General features: G+C 38.7%; 1 protein-coding gene across 5 annotated transcripts in view; it reads left to right on the plus strand.

The window, feature by feature from the left end:
* Nucleotides 1-20537, plus strand: part of ZNF407 (zinc finger protein 407) — a 459414-nt gene that overhangs the window by 324562 nt on the left and 114315 nt on the right. The window lies entirely within an intron of this gene.

The raw sequence follows: 20537 nt of genomic DNA on the forward strand, positions 1-20537 counted from the left end.
TATGTACCCCTATTTTTTCTGTCTTTCACACATACCCATTTTAGAAGATATTAAATAGATATCTTGGTTGGTGAAGTGCCATTCAGGGCAGAGATTTGATTGGGATGGGCAAAGTGGAAGTGGGCAAGAGTAAATACAAAAATTATACTAAATGGCTTGACCCTCTGAAATTTAATAGACTAAACATATGTTATATGATATGTGCTAGTCAGTGTTTGAAATATATCAATTTAATGAGGAAAAATATGAAGTAAAATATTTGAACTTAGACATGTTTACACTTCCTTGTTTTCTTTTTTTAATTTTTCCTAAGATTAAAAACACTTTGACGCATTCTTTTAATAGGTAAAAATTTATCCTTGTAAAGTAATCGCTTAAATCCCCTAATAGCTTTTACTGCAGCAGAATATAGTGTAGACCCCAACTAGATAAAATAGCATTTTTGATGGCTGGTCTAGATCCTTCTAAAAAGCTGTGCAGACTTGTTCACTCTTGTCATTGCTCTTAGTGTCATTTGTTGAGTAGCATGTCAGTGTGATTGACAGGAAGTCATTCTTTCATCTTGTGAAAAATTATAATTTTAGTGCATGCCTAAAATAAAAGCCTAGCATAAATGGTTTCCTGTTTGTGAAGGAAAAGGCAAGATTCTTTCACAAGTAGTATAGATGAGTTTATTCACCATTGTATGGAATATAAATTTTTTTTTTCTCTCATTGGGAGAGTACTTTTATTGGGGCACTACCTTTTAGGATTTTTCTCCACATTCCTTGTCTGGTTTCATTAAGTTAATATGAATTATAATACCAGTTTCCTTCCCGATGTTGGCCAGGAATAAATTTGAACTTTGCTGTCTTAAATAGAAACAACATCTCAAGCTAAATAAATCCTTTTGCATTTTGGAGTAAGGTTTTTGTCAATTAATCGCTTTTAGCTGGGCATGGTGGCTCATGCCTATAATCCTAGCACTTAGGGAGGCCAAGGCGGGTGGATCACCTGAGGTCAGGAGTTCGAGATCATGGCCAACATGGTGAAACCCCGTCTCTACTAAAAATACAAAAATTAGCCAGACGTGGTAGCGCGCGCGCCTGTAATCCCAGCTACTCAGGAGGCTGAGGCGGAAGAATCACTTGAACCCGGGAGGTGGAGGTTTCAGTGAGCTGAGATCATGCCACTGCACTCCAGCCTGGGTGACAGAGCGAGACTCTGTCTCAAAAACAAACAAACAAAAATTAATCACTTTTTGTGATAAATGTCTTGGAATGATTAAATAAGCTAATATTTGCAAAATACTTAAAATAGTACGTGCTACATATTAAGTACTCTGTAAGTATTTAGTTAATAAAATATATAACTGAAATTACCCTATGTCATTTATATTCATTTTAATTATGCCAGTAGGTGCTGCTCTTGAGTGACAAGAGTCAGTATCCCAAGTTACATTTTATATTAACATATGTGACCTAGATTGTTGGCACAACTTGCATATTCACGTTTATATACCCAGTTCTCTTGATTAGAAACAAGACTATTTGTAATAAATAGACTTTGTTTTAAAGAATCCATTTGTACAAAATGACAGAGACATGAAAATGCTCAGACAGTTCTCTTGAAATTTTAATATACTATTTGATAGTATTAGAAGTTGTCTTCATCTAAAGCTTTATTATTTTAAAACACACCAAACTCATAACTCTTCTCATTTATCAGGTAGCTCAGTCCCACAGTTTGACATTCTTTATGTTAGTAACTAAGTATTTATTGTATCTATTGACATTTTCATAGAGCATCCGGTCAACACTGAAATGTGGAAGTACTTCTTGGTGTTTTGCAAATAAAACATCGGTAGGATTAGGCTTTATTAGATTAACCTCGTTGCTCAGACAAAGCAAGCTTTTTGCTTAAATTAGGGACCAGATAGAATCCCTCTTGTGCAACTTTAATTGTAATAAATTATTTCAGCTTTTTTGGAAGTGCTCTTGCCACTTGAAGGAGTGTTGGAAATAGTGTGTGCTACGGGGTGGCCATGTAGCTGCAACTCATGTAACTCCACTTGTAAACATGGATGATTAATCTGAATTGCATGAAGGCAGGTTGGGGAGTACTTGATGTTGTAAAACTTGAATAATCAGAGAGGTGAGAAGAGGAGACAGGTGGAAGCACCAAGCAGGCAGAAGAGACTGTAGGCAGTAACGTGTGTACCAGGGAGGAGCTCAGAAGTTGAATTGTGCGGCACATACAGTAAAAGCTGAAAAAGAAAGAGAATCCAACAAGTGGTTCTTTAGAAGAGGCTGAATAAAACTTTAGGTTTCTTTTTGTTGTCTTTTAATGGTTTCCTAATGTATTATCTCCATCCATATTTCTGGCTTTTTCTCTCTGTATGTAATTTTTTAAAAAGTTTTTCTTTTTGCGATGTGTGGTTTTTTTTTTTTTTTTTTTTTTTTTTTTTTTGAGATGGAGTCTCGCTGTGTTGCCCAGGCTGGAGTGCAGTGACGCTATCTCAGCTCACTGCAAGCTCCGCCTCCTGGGTTCCCGCCATTCTCCTGCCTCAGCCTCCTGAGTAGCTGGGAGTACAGGCGCCGCCACCACGCCCGGCTAGTTTGATGTATGCTTTTTAGATCATGATCCAGAACTCAATCAAAGAAGTAGTTTTGGTTTTAGATATAATTCTGTGATAGCACTTAATATATATTTTTTTTACTTTTCACTCCAATTTCTCTATCTGATATGCTAGGAGGACATTTTTAAAATATTTGATGTTCAATTTGAACATATTAAATTTTCTAATATCTTTTTTACATTGACAAGGACAGTTGAAATCCAGGGCTATCTATTTTTATTATTTATGGCGGGGTCAATCTGGTGTGTTTATCTTCTAGGCATTAAGATGTCAAGATATTACCTGTTACATTAATATGTATAGTCATTTTCACTCAAAGTGCAGGAAACACTATTTTATCATCATAGTGCAGACAAAATGGAATGTTCGGCCTAAAGTTTTTGATATAGACCCAAAACCTGACGTGTTAGTTTATGCAGCCGTTTTATCTGAGTGTTTGTTTAGTGAGACTCCACCCCTGCGCATTTAGGCTTACTCTCCGCGTCCCTCTCAGTGAGTCCCAGGCTTCCACATGACGAAGTCACAGACCGTTACCACCACCCAGCTGTGCCCACCTCCCGAGAAAACAGAAGACCCTGTAAGGGGTTCTCAGGTGTGTGTCTAGTTCCTTCTCTTGCTAAACCAGCCACAGGTAGGATCTTTGACTCTGTATGAACCTGTGTTGAAAACCTAGACCGAAAGGATTCTAGACAGTTGGGATACGGTGATTCCAGCTGTGTTGGATTTGCACTGAGGAATCAGAACAGGAAGATACCGCCCCATTTCAGAAATGTGGTGATATGAACTTTCTGTAATATTTCCAAATAATTGATGAAAAACATTTTTATCTGCTGGTGATTTCTGCATCGTCATGGAAAAGCTGAATTAATAATTCTCAAACATTTTGGTGAGAGAGGTTTTATAAACTTCTTTGAGTTTGTGAAATGTATAGTGTTGTAAAACACATTTTAAAAGTTCTGACGACACTAGAAATGAATTCATTTGAGAAGTTATAACTAGTCTTGTGTCGATACATGCCAGATTATCACCAAACAGATTTTGGACATTTTCTCCCATGATATAAGATTGATACAGAAAAGTGAGCAGTGCTTTAGGAAGGCACCCCCGAGCATATGACCTGTATAGAGCGTCTGGAAATTTCTTCCACAGTCATATTGTTTCTGTTCGAGAGTCTGGGCACAATCTAGAAAGCAGCATTGAGTCAATTCCATTTCATTCTAGGTAATTGACCAGATCAAACATGGTAACAACTATTTTATACAAGCAATCACTATTTGCCAAATATTAGGCTGTTTTTAAGAGTGTAATTTAATTTTCAGGACAATCTCATGCTACTATTAGTTTTAATTTAATGGTATGGTAGGAAAAATGAGGTAAAATAACTGACTGAAACTTAAAAGACTAGCACTAGAGTTTGAAGCCAGCCTTTGGTTTCTGTATAACCACTATTATGCTACTATTTTATGCTAGATAATTGACAGTGTTATATGTGCTGCTTGGATGAAATGTCACCATCCCAAAAGTGTTTTATCAGTCAGGGTTCGATCACAGAAGCAGAACCACTTTGAGTGATATAGAATAAGGGATTTATTGTAGGGATGAGACCTTTCATAACTGTGAGAGTTAAAACCTTAAAAGTGGTTCTAATGGAATGAATTCAGTTTTATGTATGAAAACCCACTTTAAACCAAGAAGTTTTAAATATGTCTACCACATTTTAGACGTATCACATGTTGGATTTTCTTAGCAAAATACAATTCTTTGATCACCAAGCAAGTGATCAGTTAGATCAAAGACCAAATTCTGAACGTTAAGTTTTAAAAATGTAATATATAACCAGATTTGAATCAATCATTAAAATTTCACAGATATCTTTCTGCTCTTAAATATATACCATGGGAAAAGGTGGTGTCTCTAGTCAAGATTATACTTGGTAGATCTGGAAATGCTCTGTATTCCACAATACCCATGGCTCACATGTGATATTATTATCATCTGCATAATGCTCATATTCAGGATTTTTGCAGCTGTGTTTCATGAATAGATTGTCGTTTGAATTCATTACCTCTTTTTTTTTTTTTTTTTTTTTTTTTTTACCAATTCCAGAGCATTATGCTTTTGAGGAGGCCCCATCAAATTCAGAATTCTTACATTGCTCCTTTGGCTTCTTTTAGAACATCTGACCTTATTTAAGACCTTCTTTTGTCCATATAGTCATCATAATTGTCTTGATATGTCTTTCCACATATTAGGGTGATCTCATCCCCAACATCATGCTCTGAGCACGAATTGGTGACGTCTGTGTTTAGGGCCATTATAGTAACCAAGTTTTTATCATATACTGGTGAAAAATCTCAAATGTAGACTTTCTGTATCTGCTACCTTTGGGTGAATTTCCAGGTAGTATTTATTAGAGTGATCTTTCCACCTATTTCTTGACTCTGACTGTGATATTAACCTTTTGTAATTAAGATGCTCTGTCTCTTTGACACATAGTGTACCCTTTTAGATCGTCTTAATTTTTTTTTTACCTCCAACCATTTTTTAAAATTTTATCCATTTACTCATGTACCACTTCGTTGGTGCCTTTCAAATGCTAAATGCTGTCCCATTTATCCTTAGTAACCATGCTGAATTTTTCTGTCCTTTTTAATATTTAGGTTTTATTGGATGAATGTAGATTGCACCTTCTCTAACTGTGTCTTAAATAATTGCCACTTAAGGGAATTAAGAACTACAAGGGAAGGAAAATGCTGACCCATAGACTAAAGCAGAGGGAGAAAACGTTCCCACTGGGTCCAATTTTCTAAGAAGGACCATCAGGATAGTGGCTAGGGCCTGAAATTATGGTCGGAATGACCTCTAGAAAATGATCTGTTCACAAAGGAACTTGCCTGTGTTTGCAGGAAGCAAATAGGGATAGGTAGCAGTCACCCCACTGAAGACAGACGGCTCGTTCCCTTGTCCTTGGTTAGGTTATAAAAGCTCAAGAAGAGAAAACAGTCATTAAGAGCATAGAGATAGAGTTGACATTGCAGGGTAAGACACAATCCAAAGTGTGAGGAGACCTTTTTGATTCAGGAGAGGGTAATAAAGTATCTTAAATTCTAAAGATGGATTTTTTGATCACGTATATTTATTATTTTAGGACATGATTTCTATTGCTTGTGTTATGTATTCCTTTATCTAAACATGCATACCTACAGTATCCTCTAGACATTTACATTCCACTTTACTCTTACTTTGTTTTGTATTCTGAAATCTCAAGAATAGATATATTGAAATATTACACCTGAAATACAAGAAAATTGATCTTCATTATTTTAGTGAAGTCTGTATATATTGACAGGTAATCACTATGTTTTCTGTTTAGAAACAAAACATAACAATTAAATTTTCATATATGAATATATTCAGCAATTCAATATTCTGAGATCAGAAGTGAAATATAAAAATTTATAACACGTAAGACAGATAACAGGATTAATATGTATTCCTTATATAGAGAAATCTCCTTCAAACTGATTTTTTTAAAGACGGATCTGAATAGGCAATTTAAAATGCAGACTCCAAAAGTATATGCAAAAATGCTGAACCTCATTAGTTGTCACTACGTCAAAACAGTGAGATGCCCATTTTTATCAACTGACAGAAACCCAAAAGGTTGACATTACCCATTGATTAATCCTATGGAGGAAAATTGGAACTCTTGATATATTAAATGCAAGCTTTCCTATATATTCTACAGTGTGTTGCTTTTTGTAATCAAAAGAGAAAATAACGAATGCTATTAAAACTATTCTCAAGACCTCACTGATAGAAATTAAGGAAATAGACCTGCTCTTTTCCAGTTATATTGCGATTTCTAGCATGGTATGGCAGAAAGAACAATTGTCTTCTGATGAGATAAACCCAATTTTGAACCAATTCTGACACTTTCTTGCTGTATGATCTTGGGAAGTTTACATACCATGTCTCAGTTTTAGCTTTTTGAGGGAGAAAATGGATACAAAAACCTTTCTTGGTCATGGATTTCATGAGAATTAGCTTATTAAGTTACATATGAAGTCTCTGCCACAGTACCTTTCAAATAGTACCTGCCCATTAAGTAATCAACTTTTACGAAAGATTCCAAGGATTAGGAGAAACAAGTAGGTTGACTTGCTCCATGTAGGGATCAGCTGATGGACAGAACATGTGTGATTGCAGTCCTTGTGGGAGCTTGTTGTAGCCAGAGAGGTAGACGTTGTATGGGAGCCACCAATAGAGCGTGTGAGAGCAGAGATGACACCTACTTGAGGCCAAAGTCACTTAGGTTCAAACATAACAGAATAGGAGCTTGGTGGGGGCGCTGAGGGCATGGAAAAGCCTGCCCAGGGAAGGAGCGTGCAGCTGAGACCTGAAGGACTTGTCTGGGCACTGGGGCAGGGCTGGCCCAGGAGGACTTTGCTGGCCCTTAGTATTCTCTGGGGAGGAAGCTGGGCCCAGGAACCAAGGTTCTGTGCAGCTAGAGGGAGGGAGACACCAGAGGAGGCTGACGCATTCAGAGTTAATAGGGGCCAGACTTGAAAGGTATGTTGAGGATTTTGAACCAAGAAGAAGGGGAAAGCAGTGAAGGTTGCTAGCAGAGGAGCAACATGGTAAGATTTGTGTCACTCTCTAGCTTTGTGCCTTGGTAAAATGTTTAACTTTCCTGTGCCTCTGTTTCCTTAAAAACGCTGAAGTCATAAATCCCACTTTGCGGGGCTGCTGTGGGGAAAGTGAAGGAAGCCGCTCTGCTCCTGTCTGCAGCTCACAGGTAACTTGGTGAAGGATCGCTCCCTCGCTCACCTGGATCCTTTACTCACCTCAGCCCCCTGAGCCAACCCCAGGTGGCACTGCGGAACCCTGCGGGTGGGCAGGGGGTGCAGGGGGAGCTCACAGTTCTTGGGTGTACTGCTCGGTTTTCTTCGGTTGTTTGTTCTGTAATTGGGGTGATAGAACAATGCACATAAAGTGAACTTGCTTTCTTTCTAGACGCTTACACAGACATCCCCTTTGTTAGCTCAGGGTGACCTAACAAACATGTGGAAAGGTGGGGTGAGTACCCTAAGTGAATCCCAGCAGCAGAACCAGGCCCATAGCCTTGCCCTGCCACCATCCCTCTGATTCTGTCATGACTGCTTGACTCAAGGCTTTCCTGTTGGAGCAGCTTCTTCCCATTGCCACAAAACTGACATCTGACATCCAGTGGTTTCTGTAATGTGCTTAGCAATGACAAAGGACTTTGACTGATCCCTCATGGCCTGCTGATCCAGATGCTGGATTTCTTGCCCAGTTATTTGAGAGTATCTGAAGTCAGTGTAGCATGTGCGTGTCACCACTCTTTTCCTGTGCTCCCTGGCCTCCTGCTCGCTCTCCCTTGGCTATTTGGGCCATGCTGCAGGAGGGGCATAGTGGGTGAGCACATTTGCTGCACAGGAACCTGCTTTCATGTGGCTCCAGCTCGTAGTAGGTTTTCTCACTGATGGTTTATTAATTGAGGGATCTTGATATTTCAGGCATGGAGCAAAAAGCAAAAACACATGCACTCAAAACACGTAATGTACTGTAATGGGTTGCTAAGCAAATATTTGAATATAGCATGTCAAGTCGAAATAGGATTGTACTACATCAGAGTTGCTCAGAATGGTCTTACATGGACTCAGCATGTGTGTTATTCCTGCTTCAGGTAGCAAATGGAGTTGCTGGGTCCCTCTTCGTTTCTTTCCTGTGCCTGATGGTGCCAATATAGAGCTATAGAGAAATGCTTTAGTAGGAGAGGATACTTAGCTTTGAGACTGAAGTCTCCAAAATAAAGGAAAAACTTTCCCAACAACGATGATGATGTTATTCATTGAGGATTGTTTTATTCCTTCATATAAGAGTTGACAAAGGTATTTAGGGCTCGAGTTATTTCCCACCTCATATACGGATTCTCCATATTCTCAGTGACTTCTGCAGGATGGCAGGATCATGTTAGAATAAAATCTGTTAGCCTAAAAACAGATGACCTTCATTTCCGGATTGGGATGCCCCACGCGTGGGGTTGAAGATCACTGTGGTGTGGATCTGATGGCTGGATTAACTGCCGTGCCCTCATTAAATTAGATCCTGTGTGAAAGTTCTTTGCCAACCCTTTAGTGCCGTGCATTTCTAAGGTATTATTAATATAAACTAGAGAAAAGGAACTTGTGATTCTTATGTCCACCACAAACGTTTTTGCACAAATCTCCCCTGCAACGGGGAAAGTGGGCTTTTGAAGCTGTGAAATGAGCTGCAGTCTCACAGGTGCTCGTTATCAGAGAAAAGTGAAGATCATCAGACTTGGCTGTAGGAGGTCTTCTTTATCTTGGATGATCTAGCAAGATTTTGTATTTCTTCTGTTTGTTTTCTATCTGAGCTGAAGGTTGGTGCCAAACATGGAGGGAAGGCTGGGAAAGATACCTATCCCAGCATAACTTGGGATCAGAGAGCATAAACAGGAAACCCAGTCTTATGCGAATCAAGCGTGACTAGAGAACAGAAACCCAAGACTTTCCCTGTTTCGACTGGTTTGTAAGAAATCTTTTTAATCTTTCTGACCTGAAGTTTAAATTTTAAAGATGTTAGTCATTTCAGAAACGTGCTTGTATAAGGTAGTTGGTGCCTGGGCCTCTAGCATGTTTTGATAGGGACCTGCCGGTCCACGGGGCGGCTCAAGCCCTGAGTCTGTCTGCCGTGGTGCCCATCTGGGGCGCTTCCTCTGCATGCTTGTCTGGCAGTCATGCTTTCACCCACAAAGCCTCAGTGGGGACCAGATACTCAGTAATGTACTTGGATAATGTGCATGTGTTTCTCATCTCCAACATCTTATGAGAATCCACTTCTTTTTGAGGAATGAAAAAGTGTTAGATCATATTGAAAGATCCATATTATTTTGTTTTAATTTTTTTACTCTCTCTCCAAAGCTGTTCACTATAAAAATTATCAGACCTAATCGTTAATATTTATTAAAAAGTTGATTCATTAGAGTTATTTCTACCGAAAAATCCTTTTTTTTTTTTTTTTTTTTTGAGATGGAAGTCTCACTCTGTCGCCCAGGCTGGAGTGCAGTGGCGCAATCTTGGCTCACTGCAGCCTCTGCCTCCCGGGTTCAAGCATTCTCCTGCCTCAGCCTCCCAAGTAACTGGGGCTACAGGCTCATGCCACCACGCCTGGCTAATTTTTTTGTATTTTTGGTAGAGACGGGATCTCACCGTGGTAGTCAGGATGGTCTCAATCTCCTGACCTCGTGATCCGCCTGCCTTGGCCTCCCAAAGTGCTGAGATTACAGGCGTGAGCCACCATGCCCAGCCAAAAAATCAATTTTTTAAATTTACAGCCTAAAGAGATATAACTAATGCATTATTATTTTCCTGAGAATTCTGATTCTTCTTAGGCTGACATTACGTTAATAGTGATTTTAGCACATTGCAGTTCTCTTTCTTACAGCTGTTACTTTATGTATGAAGCATTTATTTTCCATCTGAAGGGTGAGTTATTTGTCTGAATTGCTGCCCTATTGAAATTTCACGGGTTTTTTTTTTTTTTAAGTTCTGGTACATGTGCACAACGAAGAACAGAAAACCAGATATCACAGTATTTTTGAAGGGAACTGGACCATAAAACACAGTTTGTTTGTCACCCATAAGGCACAGAAATGCATATACTGAAAGAGATTGCAAATACAGATAGACGTTGCTATTTAAATTACCAGGCTTAAGATATTAAGAGTTTAGTTATGTATTTACATCATTAGTTGATCAATATGTTAGACTGTTTGGTGAAATTTTGTCACAGCTGCAAAGCTAAAAACTAATGTTGGAAGAACCAAGTCATGGACTATTTACCGTGAAGTGACTAGAATGAAGCCCTTAGTGTGTCGGTTGTCGTAGTTCCCAACCTACAGTCTCTTTTCTTGCTGTGTACGGTATGTACCACATGGAACAGGAGCCCAGTAATTGGGACCCTGAGGATGGCGTGGGATTAGCGTTGAAGAGTCACTATTACAGTGACTGTATGAAAGTTTCCCAGCACAAAGTGACATTCTCGTTCTACTGAACAGTTTTCCCCTTCAAATTTCTACGAAATTATACTAGATTTTACCTGTATCTCATCCAAAAGAATGTGGATTGCTATCAGAAATAAACTAGGGTGTTATCATGAAATAATATTTCCCCCCTTCTTAGTTAGCATGTCACCTGAAGTTTAAAAGTGGATTATATATAATCCATCTAATTATATGAGGCACCTGTAGAAATGTGTTTACTGTTTAGTTCTTTTGATTAAAGTGCTGCTTGATATTTACATCCCACCAAAGGCACCTACTCAAAATGTATGTAAGCTTACTAGCTTTTATGTTCTTACAGGAAATAAAATCTGTTACTAAGTTTTTTAATTTAAAAAGTCTGTTAATTTACACTGATTTCTAATTTGTCTTGGATTCCTTAGCTGAGAAATACAGTTCATCACTGACTGTTCTGTTACCTGACAGCAGTTGATAAAGTATCCATGCACAAAGTGTCAGAAAAGGTTAATATTTATTGATTTTTATGGTGCTACAACCAGTGTAGTTTTGCCATCAAAGATGTATGGCCACCAGCAATGGAATCTGTAGAATTGCAGGATGCACACTAGATTTTATTCTAACCTATGCCAGTATTCTAGATTTTTTTTAAATGACAGATGTTTAACTACAAAAAGCTCTAAATGTGCAGCGATTCTGAACCTGTGACTTGAATTCAGTATTTTAATATGAAACACAAGAACAGCACTTAAAAACTAAAAATTCATCCTTGCTTTGCAGACAGCAATCGCATTTAGCTTTTTCTTCCACTTAACTGTATGCTGTTGATCTGAATAGATGTGCAAGCAAGTGATAGCAGAGATTATGAACAATAAAGGGCTTACATCTTTATTTAAAAAGTATATAATTAGCAGAGAGGGGGGAAAGCCTCTGTTTACTTTTAAAGGAGTTCCAGAGAAACAGTTTGAGAGCCACGTCAGTATTCAAATATATGCAAACAAAAAATCTCAGGGCCTAGAATCATGCATTTGTTCCCTGGTTACAGATTGGGGATAGAAGTGAGGAGTGTGCATTTTGTTGTTGGTGTTGATTTCCACCCGTATTTCCCTGACAGAAATGTGCTCCTCGGTTTACCCATAACAGCCGGCAACGACTCCTATGCATTTGCTTGCCTGAATATACCCGCTGTTTGTATTAGTTGCCTATTTCCAGTAGTTAACAGGTGAAATAAGACAGTTTATGAATTACTTTTTTAACCCGGAGAGAAGTACATTGAAACCTGTGTCCTTGCCTTTAACACCCTAGACTTGTAAGTGTGACTCAAAACTCAAACTGTCCCCCTGCATCTGAGATTTTTAAAAGTGGGAGCCGTACTTTATTTCTGCAAAAGATCTAATGAAAATTCTTACGCTAAAAAAAAAATCTATTTGGACCAGCAGAATGGATTGTCATGTGTCCTAGAAACATATTTTAGATTTACTTTTTGTCTGTATCACATTTTTCAGTTGATGTTTCTTCCGGCAGCCTGTGCTGGTTTTTGTTTTTCCCTCCCTTACAGACAACTCGCCCATTTTATTGTGCTTGTTTAGAGAAAAGACCGAGTTTGGCTTCTCGAGAGGGAGCATACATTGCCTGGAAAACTACTCTCAGAGCTGAAATTCTGTTTTCATATGTGGCAGCTAGAATTCTAAAATCGAAAAAATAAAATTCCTGAACCATGTTTTAAAAGCCCTTGACAGTATGAAATATTTTCTCTAAAGATTCATTTTCTCCTGATTTTATTTTATTTACAATTTTTAAAAAGTTTCTTCAGAAATATCAGTGTCAAATGAGCCTAATTTCTTTATATATATATATATATATATATATATATATCTGCTTTCTTGATCTTTAACAGGTCTGCCCTTAATTTTTTTCTTTTCTTTCCTCTTATCCAGGCAAGGTCTCATACAGTAACATAGTAATTAGAAGTCTTTCTTAAGGAACGTTTCAAATGCTCCCTAGCACTAGTGTTTTTCATTTCAGTACAACCTGGTTTTTGCAGTGTCCAAACCGCAAAGCTGTCTCCCCGACGTCTTCCCTGATCACCCTTAAAACTGTGGGTGAAAACTAAGTGACAGACCCCCGTAACGCTGCATTTAAATACTGCTGCCTTAGCCATTCATTGCTGCCCATAGCACCGTCACCCCCAAAGTAGTCATTACCTCAGTTCTAAGTGATGTCTCAAGGTGGTTTTATGAGATTATGAATTAATTTATCATATATGTAAGCTGTACTATCTAGAGGTACATAACAGAAAAGCAATGAATTACACATGCAAGAAAAACATTTTACATAACAAACCAAAGTGGAAAAAGAACCATTTTAAACCATTTACTCCAATTTAGAGAATCATTTTCAGGTTTGTGACTAACAGTATGATTGAATATGGAATTTTCCAATTCCACAAAGCGAGATTTCCTGTGAGAGTCAGGGAGGTTGTGTGATTCTAATAACTGTGGCGTTTATTCTCCGCCCCATCCCCAGGAAAAACTCACCACATTTTTCACAGCCCTCTTTCTGTGCTTTGAGATGCTCTCTTTGTGCATGTTTGATTTGATTTTTGTAATCAAATTAACCCCTTTAAAATGTACTTTATTTTGTAAATTGTTAAAAAAATGTGAATCACAGGGGAGAAAATATTTTGACCACACTTTACAGTGATTCATTTGTCTGTTTACTTTATGCATGCTTTAGTTCAAAATCAAACAATTATAATTGGAAAACATTAATGTATACTTTAGAACAATTATATTTGTCTTTTTTTTTTCCTTTCTTAGATTGAAACTGAAAACTGACCATGATTTGAATGATTTGGTTTGCATTAAAAATTAAATATAAGAAAAAACTAAACATAAATGTGGCAGATAAAAAACAGATTTTTTAAAGTAAATATAATAACAAAATATCTTGGGAAACAATGACTAAAATAACATGACAGTCCTAAGCTTTATCTTTGAACAGCTGATCCGTGGTGCTCTCTTTGAGGATGCGACCGTTTCAATACATTTTAATGAATTCCTTTTAGATGAGTTTAATCATTTGAAGTGATAGCCTTTTTGGTTAGTACTATCAGAGTTCTCAAATAATATTTTTTTAATTGAAAAAAAAGCATTTTCCTTTTGGTCATTGAAGTGAGCGTTAGTAGTCTGTGTGGTTTATCGTGTCAGTTTGACTAGTAGAAGAAACAGGTCGTTGTGGAGGAACCTAACCGATGACCACCTCCTGTTCCACACCAGACTATGCTGAAACCATTCAGTTAACCATGAAATTACCTTATTTTTTTCCTCCTTTTTATTTGCATTATCTTAGAAAAGGGACAAAAGCAATTTTGTGTGGTTTTCTAACAAGCCCCTTTAAGTAGTTTGCTTTTTTCCCCCAGTGAATAGTATTACCTAATTTTAGCTGAAATGATTCCTGGTTTCGTTTGACCTGGGAGAAATAAAAATATTATGAAGTAAGAGGGCCCAAGTTCATGCTGTTTTCCATGCCACCTGCAGCTGAGCTGCTTCTTACTTGCACCTAAATTGGGAATTTCAAAGCATCATTTTTGGTAGTGCTGAATTTGGCAGGGTACATAAAGAACTTCAGTGGAGTGGGATGTGAAATGGCATCATTTAAATTAAAAAATAAATTTTAAGACGTGAAAGTAACGGAAGCTCAAGTCAGGCTGCAGCAGCAAAATGCAGGTTCCAGCGCACACTGAGCGCCTGCCAGAGAACAAAACAACGGCTGCTGTCTCCCCTCGGAGGGAGGAGGCATCGCACTAGCGTCCCAGGTACCGGTGCTGTCATCCTGGCAGCGGTGCCAAGATCAGAGTCAGCCCCACTCACTGATAAAAGCCCCATACAGACAAACAGGTAGGCAGGACCCGTGCGTGTAGCCCACCATTTTCCTTCAATGAAAGTGAAGCGCTAAGCCTCTCTTTCAAAGAACAGTGGGCTTTCTCCGTGTGCCTTTTGTTTCTACTTACCTCCTCTCATTTCTTTTCTCCGTTTCTTATGACCTCTCAACCCCCCTCTCCTTTTTATTGTCTTTTACACAAGAACACCAAAAAGTGCTGTAAATTCACACCTTCAAAACCAAGGGGCAAAGAGAAAACGACTTCAGAGGTAGAATAATTAAGCTTCAAACACAACAGCAGAACCCAGGATACTTCTCTCTGAGCCTTCAGTGGGCAGGAGCCCGTGGAAGTAGGAGCTGCCGATCACCATTTGAAAGAAGGCATCTTGCTCTCTCATGGAGGCTGCTGTTCTGTTCTGCTTGCTGCTTCTGTTAGCTTATGTTGCTTTAGCTACTCAGAAGAGCAAATTCTTTTCATCATCCTTTGTCCAGCGATTGTCTTTAATGGGAGCTTTTGCTCAGTAGCTGCTTTTTTCACTTTATGTGCCATGAGAGTATCATATCTTACTGTTATTTGTTCTAAGCTGCTGCTCGTTAATACACGTTGTCCACTGACATTCACCTGCGCTTAGTCTTCATTACTTAGACTGCTCAGTCTGTTTGTAAACAACATGTTCCAGATTGCTAGTTTTTAGCTGACTTTTCCCCTCATCTCTTACACAAAGCTCTGTGTAAAAGACAATAAGTATCCATAGACATCACCTTTGCAGTTTCGATTCTGGGGAAATCATTAGTACTGAATTCTAATGTAGTAAATGTTGAATCCCCGACACTACCAAGTTAATTTATCGTTTTTACATGTGATTCTGAAATATTTTTATCTGTATTAAAAATTGTATTTCTTAAAAAAATAATTTTGTCTCATCACATCCTTATGGCATCAATCCTAAGGAAAGATCAAGTTTACCTTTTAGGAGAGAGAGGACATATGTTTAAGAAAATATGCTGGGCATTTAAAATAAACTTGTCTAAGAATGCTATGTAGAAATACAGATAACTAATTAGAAATTAGAGAAAACAACAGTTAGAATGTCTGGCCTTAAAATAAGATTTCAGATTAGAGTTAATGTATTCCAAAAATAAAAGTCAGAAGTAAAGAAAAAATACTAGAACTTTTAAGGTGTTTTATGTAAAGGTTTCATTTCAGTATGCAAATTAGACAGCACGCTAGTCTGTAAAAATAAAGGACAATCTAAAGCTTGGGAAGCAAACTGTGGAAAAATCAAGGAAGTCTACATCCAGCCATGGTGTCCACTTACAAAACAAATGGAAAAGAACTCGAAGAAAGCTAGAAATGGAATTGTGTGGCGAATAGGGCAAGAAAATTTGAGATCGTACAGAAGAAACTATTTATGATATTTTCATTAGGTACATTTCTTTCTGACAAACACACATTTGAAATAAATATTTATAATGAATGGTTGGAAATTTGTAAAAAGTAGAGGCATATTAGCAAATGAAAAGCCCTTCGGACTATGAGCTAGTGGGCCTGGAACCCAGGCTTTTTGCTCATGGTCAGGATTCAGGGGAATCACTTAACCTCACTGTACTTAAGTTCCCTTGAATACAAAATGAAAGAAACAACTTTATATTGATTGATGAGTTTGCTGGCTCTTCCTGCTGTCATACACGATAATTCTGTAAAATTACAAATAATGCTAGATCACAACCCTAATCTCCTGGTAGTCTCTTTCATGGTTTTCATTTGTTCCCATCTTTGAGATTATGAGGAAAGCAAAATCCCTGTTACTAAAATATCAGTACTCTTCTGAAAGTTTGCCCGCACTTTTGAGGGAATTAGAGGGAGGGTTTTTTAAATTCCCAGGTTAAGAAGACCCGATGTAGACAAGTAAAGAACAAAGCCTGACTCCTTAAAGGTTATTTTTTACAGGAGATTGGGAGTGCTTCTGTGGTTGAGCAGTGGTATTCCCTGCTGCTGAAAAGATGGCACGACTGCCGAGGTGCCACGACTGCCGAGGTGCCACAGCCTCCGGACCTCTCTGAAATAGGAAGGTCAACACAGGGGCAGGCACTCTCAGTCCACAGCCCAAACGCACAGTCTGTTTGACATGACCTAGTCCCTCTTGGATTCAATTCAGAGAATTCAAATATTCAAGAAACAGCAATACTGATAGGTTCTTAAATAGGCTGATGGCTCCAGATGACCATCCTGACTAATATTGCCTTCCCAGTAGCAGTAGAAGAGTGTTTGAGGCCAAATGGGAAGTGGGTGGTGGAAGCACTGAGTGGTCGTGAGACATCCGCCAAACGCCAGCTGCATACAGCAGGCAGGAGGACGGTGCTCCAGAGTCCTCTTCAGAAGCCGGTGGTGCCCAAGAAGGATTGATAGACAGCGATCTTGGAAATGTCCAGCTCGTGTCTTCCAAAGCTGCCTGCTGCCAATCCAAATGCTTCAATATGTGGCTGCAAGAAAACTGGAACTTCCTTGATACCTACCTACCACCTTTAATGCTTACGTCTTTTAAAATAGTAAGCAGTTAGGTAATTCACAAGATGGAAAAATCAGTGCAGTCTTAGTAGGTCCTCAGTGAATTGTGGCTCTTGTTTTCATTATTTCTGCTGCTCACATAGAAGTCAGTACCCTCTTGAACAGTAATATAGACTTTATTTAGTAGTCTCATTTATCAAGGTATGAAAACTTAGAAGCAGGGCTGAGGTAGAAGAAAAGTGTCGTTTTGATGCTGAATTCCTCTTAGCCAAGAAAGGAGAAAGTTTTGGGTCACTTGATAACAGTGTTCTACCATTACAGATACCTAAAAATCTTGTTTGTTTTAATCTTCAATAACATCGTTATGATAACATTGCCACTTTTCTAAATGAAAGCTTCTATGGGGCATTTACTGCCTCTCTGTTTTGCTGTGTGTTAAGAAGCTTTGGAATTAAGTTATCTCTAAACCCAGGGAGGTCTCCCATTTTCTTGCTAATGGGAATACTCCCAACACACATGCTTCACGCTCTCTCACCTGACTCTCCAGGGTTTTCGTACTTTTAACAGGATATGGTTTTTAATGAGGCTTCTAGAAGCTTTAGAAACTTCTTTAATGATTTTGTTTTGACCTTTTGCTACTGCCTTTACTGGGACTGAATTGATTGTCTGAAATGAAAAGTCGCTGCCACAGTTTGGGTTTTAGTATTTTCACATGCAACTTTTTTTTCCTTTTCTTGATTCTGGAGTGGGCACCTATTAAATATTACAATGAAGAATAATAGTCTTAGTTCCCTTCATGTGGTAACAGGACACCACACAAGAGTCTAAATAACTTCTCTGTTTCGACCATTACTACTGTGACACCCCCAGTGCCTCCAAATGTTCAAATGTACTGAACTTTACTTTCTTCTCTGTGATACAGACATCTGAAATAGATGTAAGCAGGACATGTTCACTGCACCAATTACTTGTAAACAATGGAAATCCCCACAAGGCAATGAGAAGGGAAGGCAGGATTAACAAAGGCGTGCCCTTGGTGTGGGGCCAAGCCCTTCACCTTCTCTCCTCCCTGTTCTTGGTTCCTTGACTCATTTAGTCAACATTGTCCCTCTGTTGATTTGCCTACACTGTTTTGCACCGAGATCTTGTAGAAAACTGGCAAACTGCAGAACACCAAGCATGAGTTCTCAGTACGTTCATGTTGACACTTCTGCCTTTCATTGCCTCGTCTTCTCATTGATTGCATGCCTTTGACTCACTGCTTTGCCGCTTCTTCCTTGATCATCATCATAGCTTGCCTAGATTACTTAACTACCAGAAAATAACCTTAAACATGGCATTTTTATTTCAAAATTATTTTATTTCCTCTGTTGTTGGGCTTCATATTTGCAGATTTATTCCATCTTTATGTGTAGTTTTTAATCTAAATCATTAACTTTGATTCATTTTCATAGTCTGTGTGTTTTCTTTATGGGTATTAATTTTTAGAAATAACTTTCTAAATGAAAAGTAAAATAAGACAATTTCTAAGATTATCATTTTTGGAATATTTAACAGATACACCAAAGTTAATTGGAGAATAAGACTATCATACAGAACAGGATCTGACCAAAAAAAACAGTAATTCTAGGAAACTTCTCATCATACTTCATAGAGCAGATGAAAACATACTAAGTTAGAAATTAGAAAATACAAAACAAATAGTCATCCCTGGCACAACTCTACGAAGTATTGCTAGAATAACTGCAAAGGTGTTGAAAGCAGTTTTCTCAACTTCTGTCATTCAAAAGTAAGACCCCTGCCCCTTATTACTAATGAGGCATCAACAGTTATTGATCAGGAGCCTGGGAGGCAAGGAGAAGAAAATACTTGGTTATTGCAAAGCAGTGACTAACTCATTAAAAATAAAAGGACTAGATAACTTAGCAGTGAATTTCCTCAAATTTTTGATCCTCTCTGTGAACCTCTGGTAGCTAATGAATGTCTTGCAGTTGGCCTGTGCTGGGCACTGTGCTCTGTGCTGTCCCTGATACTATCCCTTTAATCCCAGCCACAACCACTGGTGCTGCGCTGTCATGCTCACAGAGAAGCCCGTGGGTGCAGGGAGTTGAGGAACTGGCCCAAGTTACACACCTGTTTACTACCAAATACTTGTCCAGCGCTTTCTGGGTAGCAGCCACTGTTCTAGATCCTGCAGACAGAGGCTAACCCTCAGGGAAAGATAGATGATAAGCAAATAAACTAATAACTGTGCATGAAAATGCCGTGCTGGGAAAAGAGGCAGAAAGAGGAAGACAACCAGAGAGAGTGGGAGCAGGGAGGGGCTGGATGATTGTGCATTCAAGGTTAGGGAAAATCTCTCTTAAGAATTTGACTTTAAAAAAATAGTTTTATTGAGGTATAATTAACATAAAATAAATTGCACATATTTAAAGTGTACGGTGTGATCTGTTTTGACAGAAGTATAAACCCTTGAAACTATGGCCACAGTTAAAATAATGAACACATCCCATTTCTCACAGAAGTTGTGAGGAAATGGCAGATATCTGAATGAAAGCAAGGCCAGGGCCGTGAAAATATGTTGGGAAGAGCACTGCCTGGAATGGCCAATGGAACACGAGGCGAACATGGACTTGGCAGAGCCGTTGGTGATGGAGCAGTGTGAGTGGAATGGAATATGGTCGGTTGGGCTTGGAGTGAGGAAAGAACTAAGGTAGACCAGACAGGGAAGGTAGAGATGTTTCTTCTGACGGAAAGCCATAGAATGATTGTGAGCAAGAGAGGAGCCTACATTGATTTGTTTTTTTACAAAAAGTCACTTTGACTTCTGGGTGGAGAAAGGACTGCATGGAAATGCGATGGTCTTGGCAAGAGATAGTGCTCACTTGAATGAGGGTAGTGGAGGTGATGAAAAGCGGTTGGATTCAGGATGTCCTTGTCAAGGAGACGTTCCTTGAGAGCTGGGGTCCGTCCAGGCTGTCTGACTCCTCAGCCTGTGCTCTCGTCAGCTTGGCATGCCGCCTTCTGTGGTGGATAAAGACCATCAGTGCTCCAGGACAAGCAGCCAACGCCTTCATGTGTAGATTTTGTTATCTGTTTTTTCTACTTTAATTTGATGGCTTTGTACATCTGCCATATGTGTCTGCTTACGTTGTATCATGGCCATCTTTTCTCTGCAGGCATCCTTAGTCTCCTTAACTTGAATTTTTTAAAACTTCCCGAGTGCTAATTTCCCTTGTATTATATTTCGTTCCTGATAGACATCCTTGAGGAGGAGCTCCCCGCCTCTGTGTCCTGCCCCACACTCCATAACTCTGAGCTGGACTTCGTTAGAGAGGAGCTTTTCAACTCTTGTTAGATGTCCTAAATTGTACTTAATTGAAAATATGGAAATATCGTTGCATGTAGAAATATAGAGGATTTGTTTCATTTCTGGCAATATGACCACAGTGTATACCACTACG

The sequence above is a fragment of the Papio anubis genome, chromosome 19, assembly GCF_008728515.1.
Source record: "Papio anubis isolate 15944 chromosome 19, Panubis1.0, whole genome shotgun sequence".
NCBI classification, from domain to species: domain Eukaryota; kingdom Metazoa; phylum Chordata; class Mammalia; order Primates; family Cercopithecidae; genus Papio; species Papio anubis.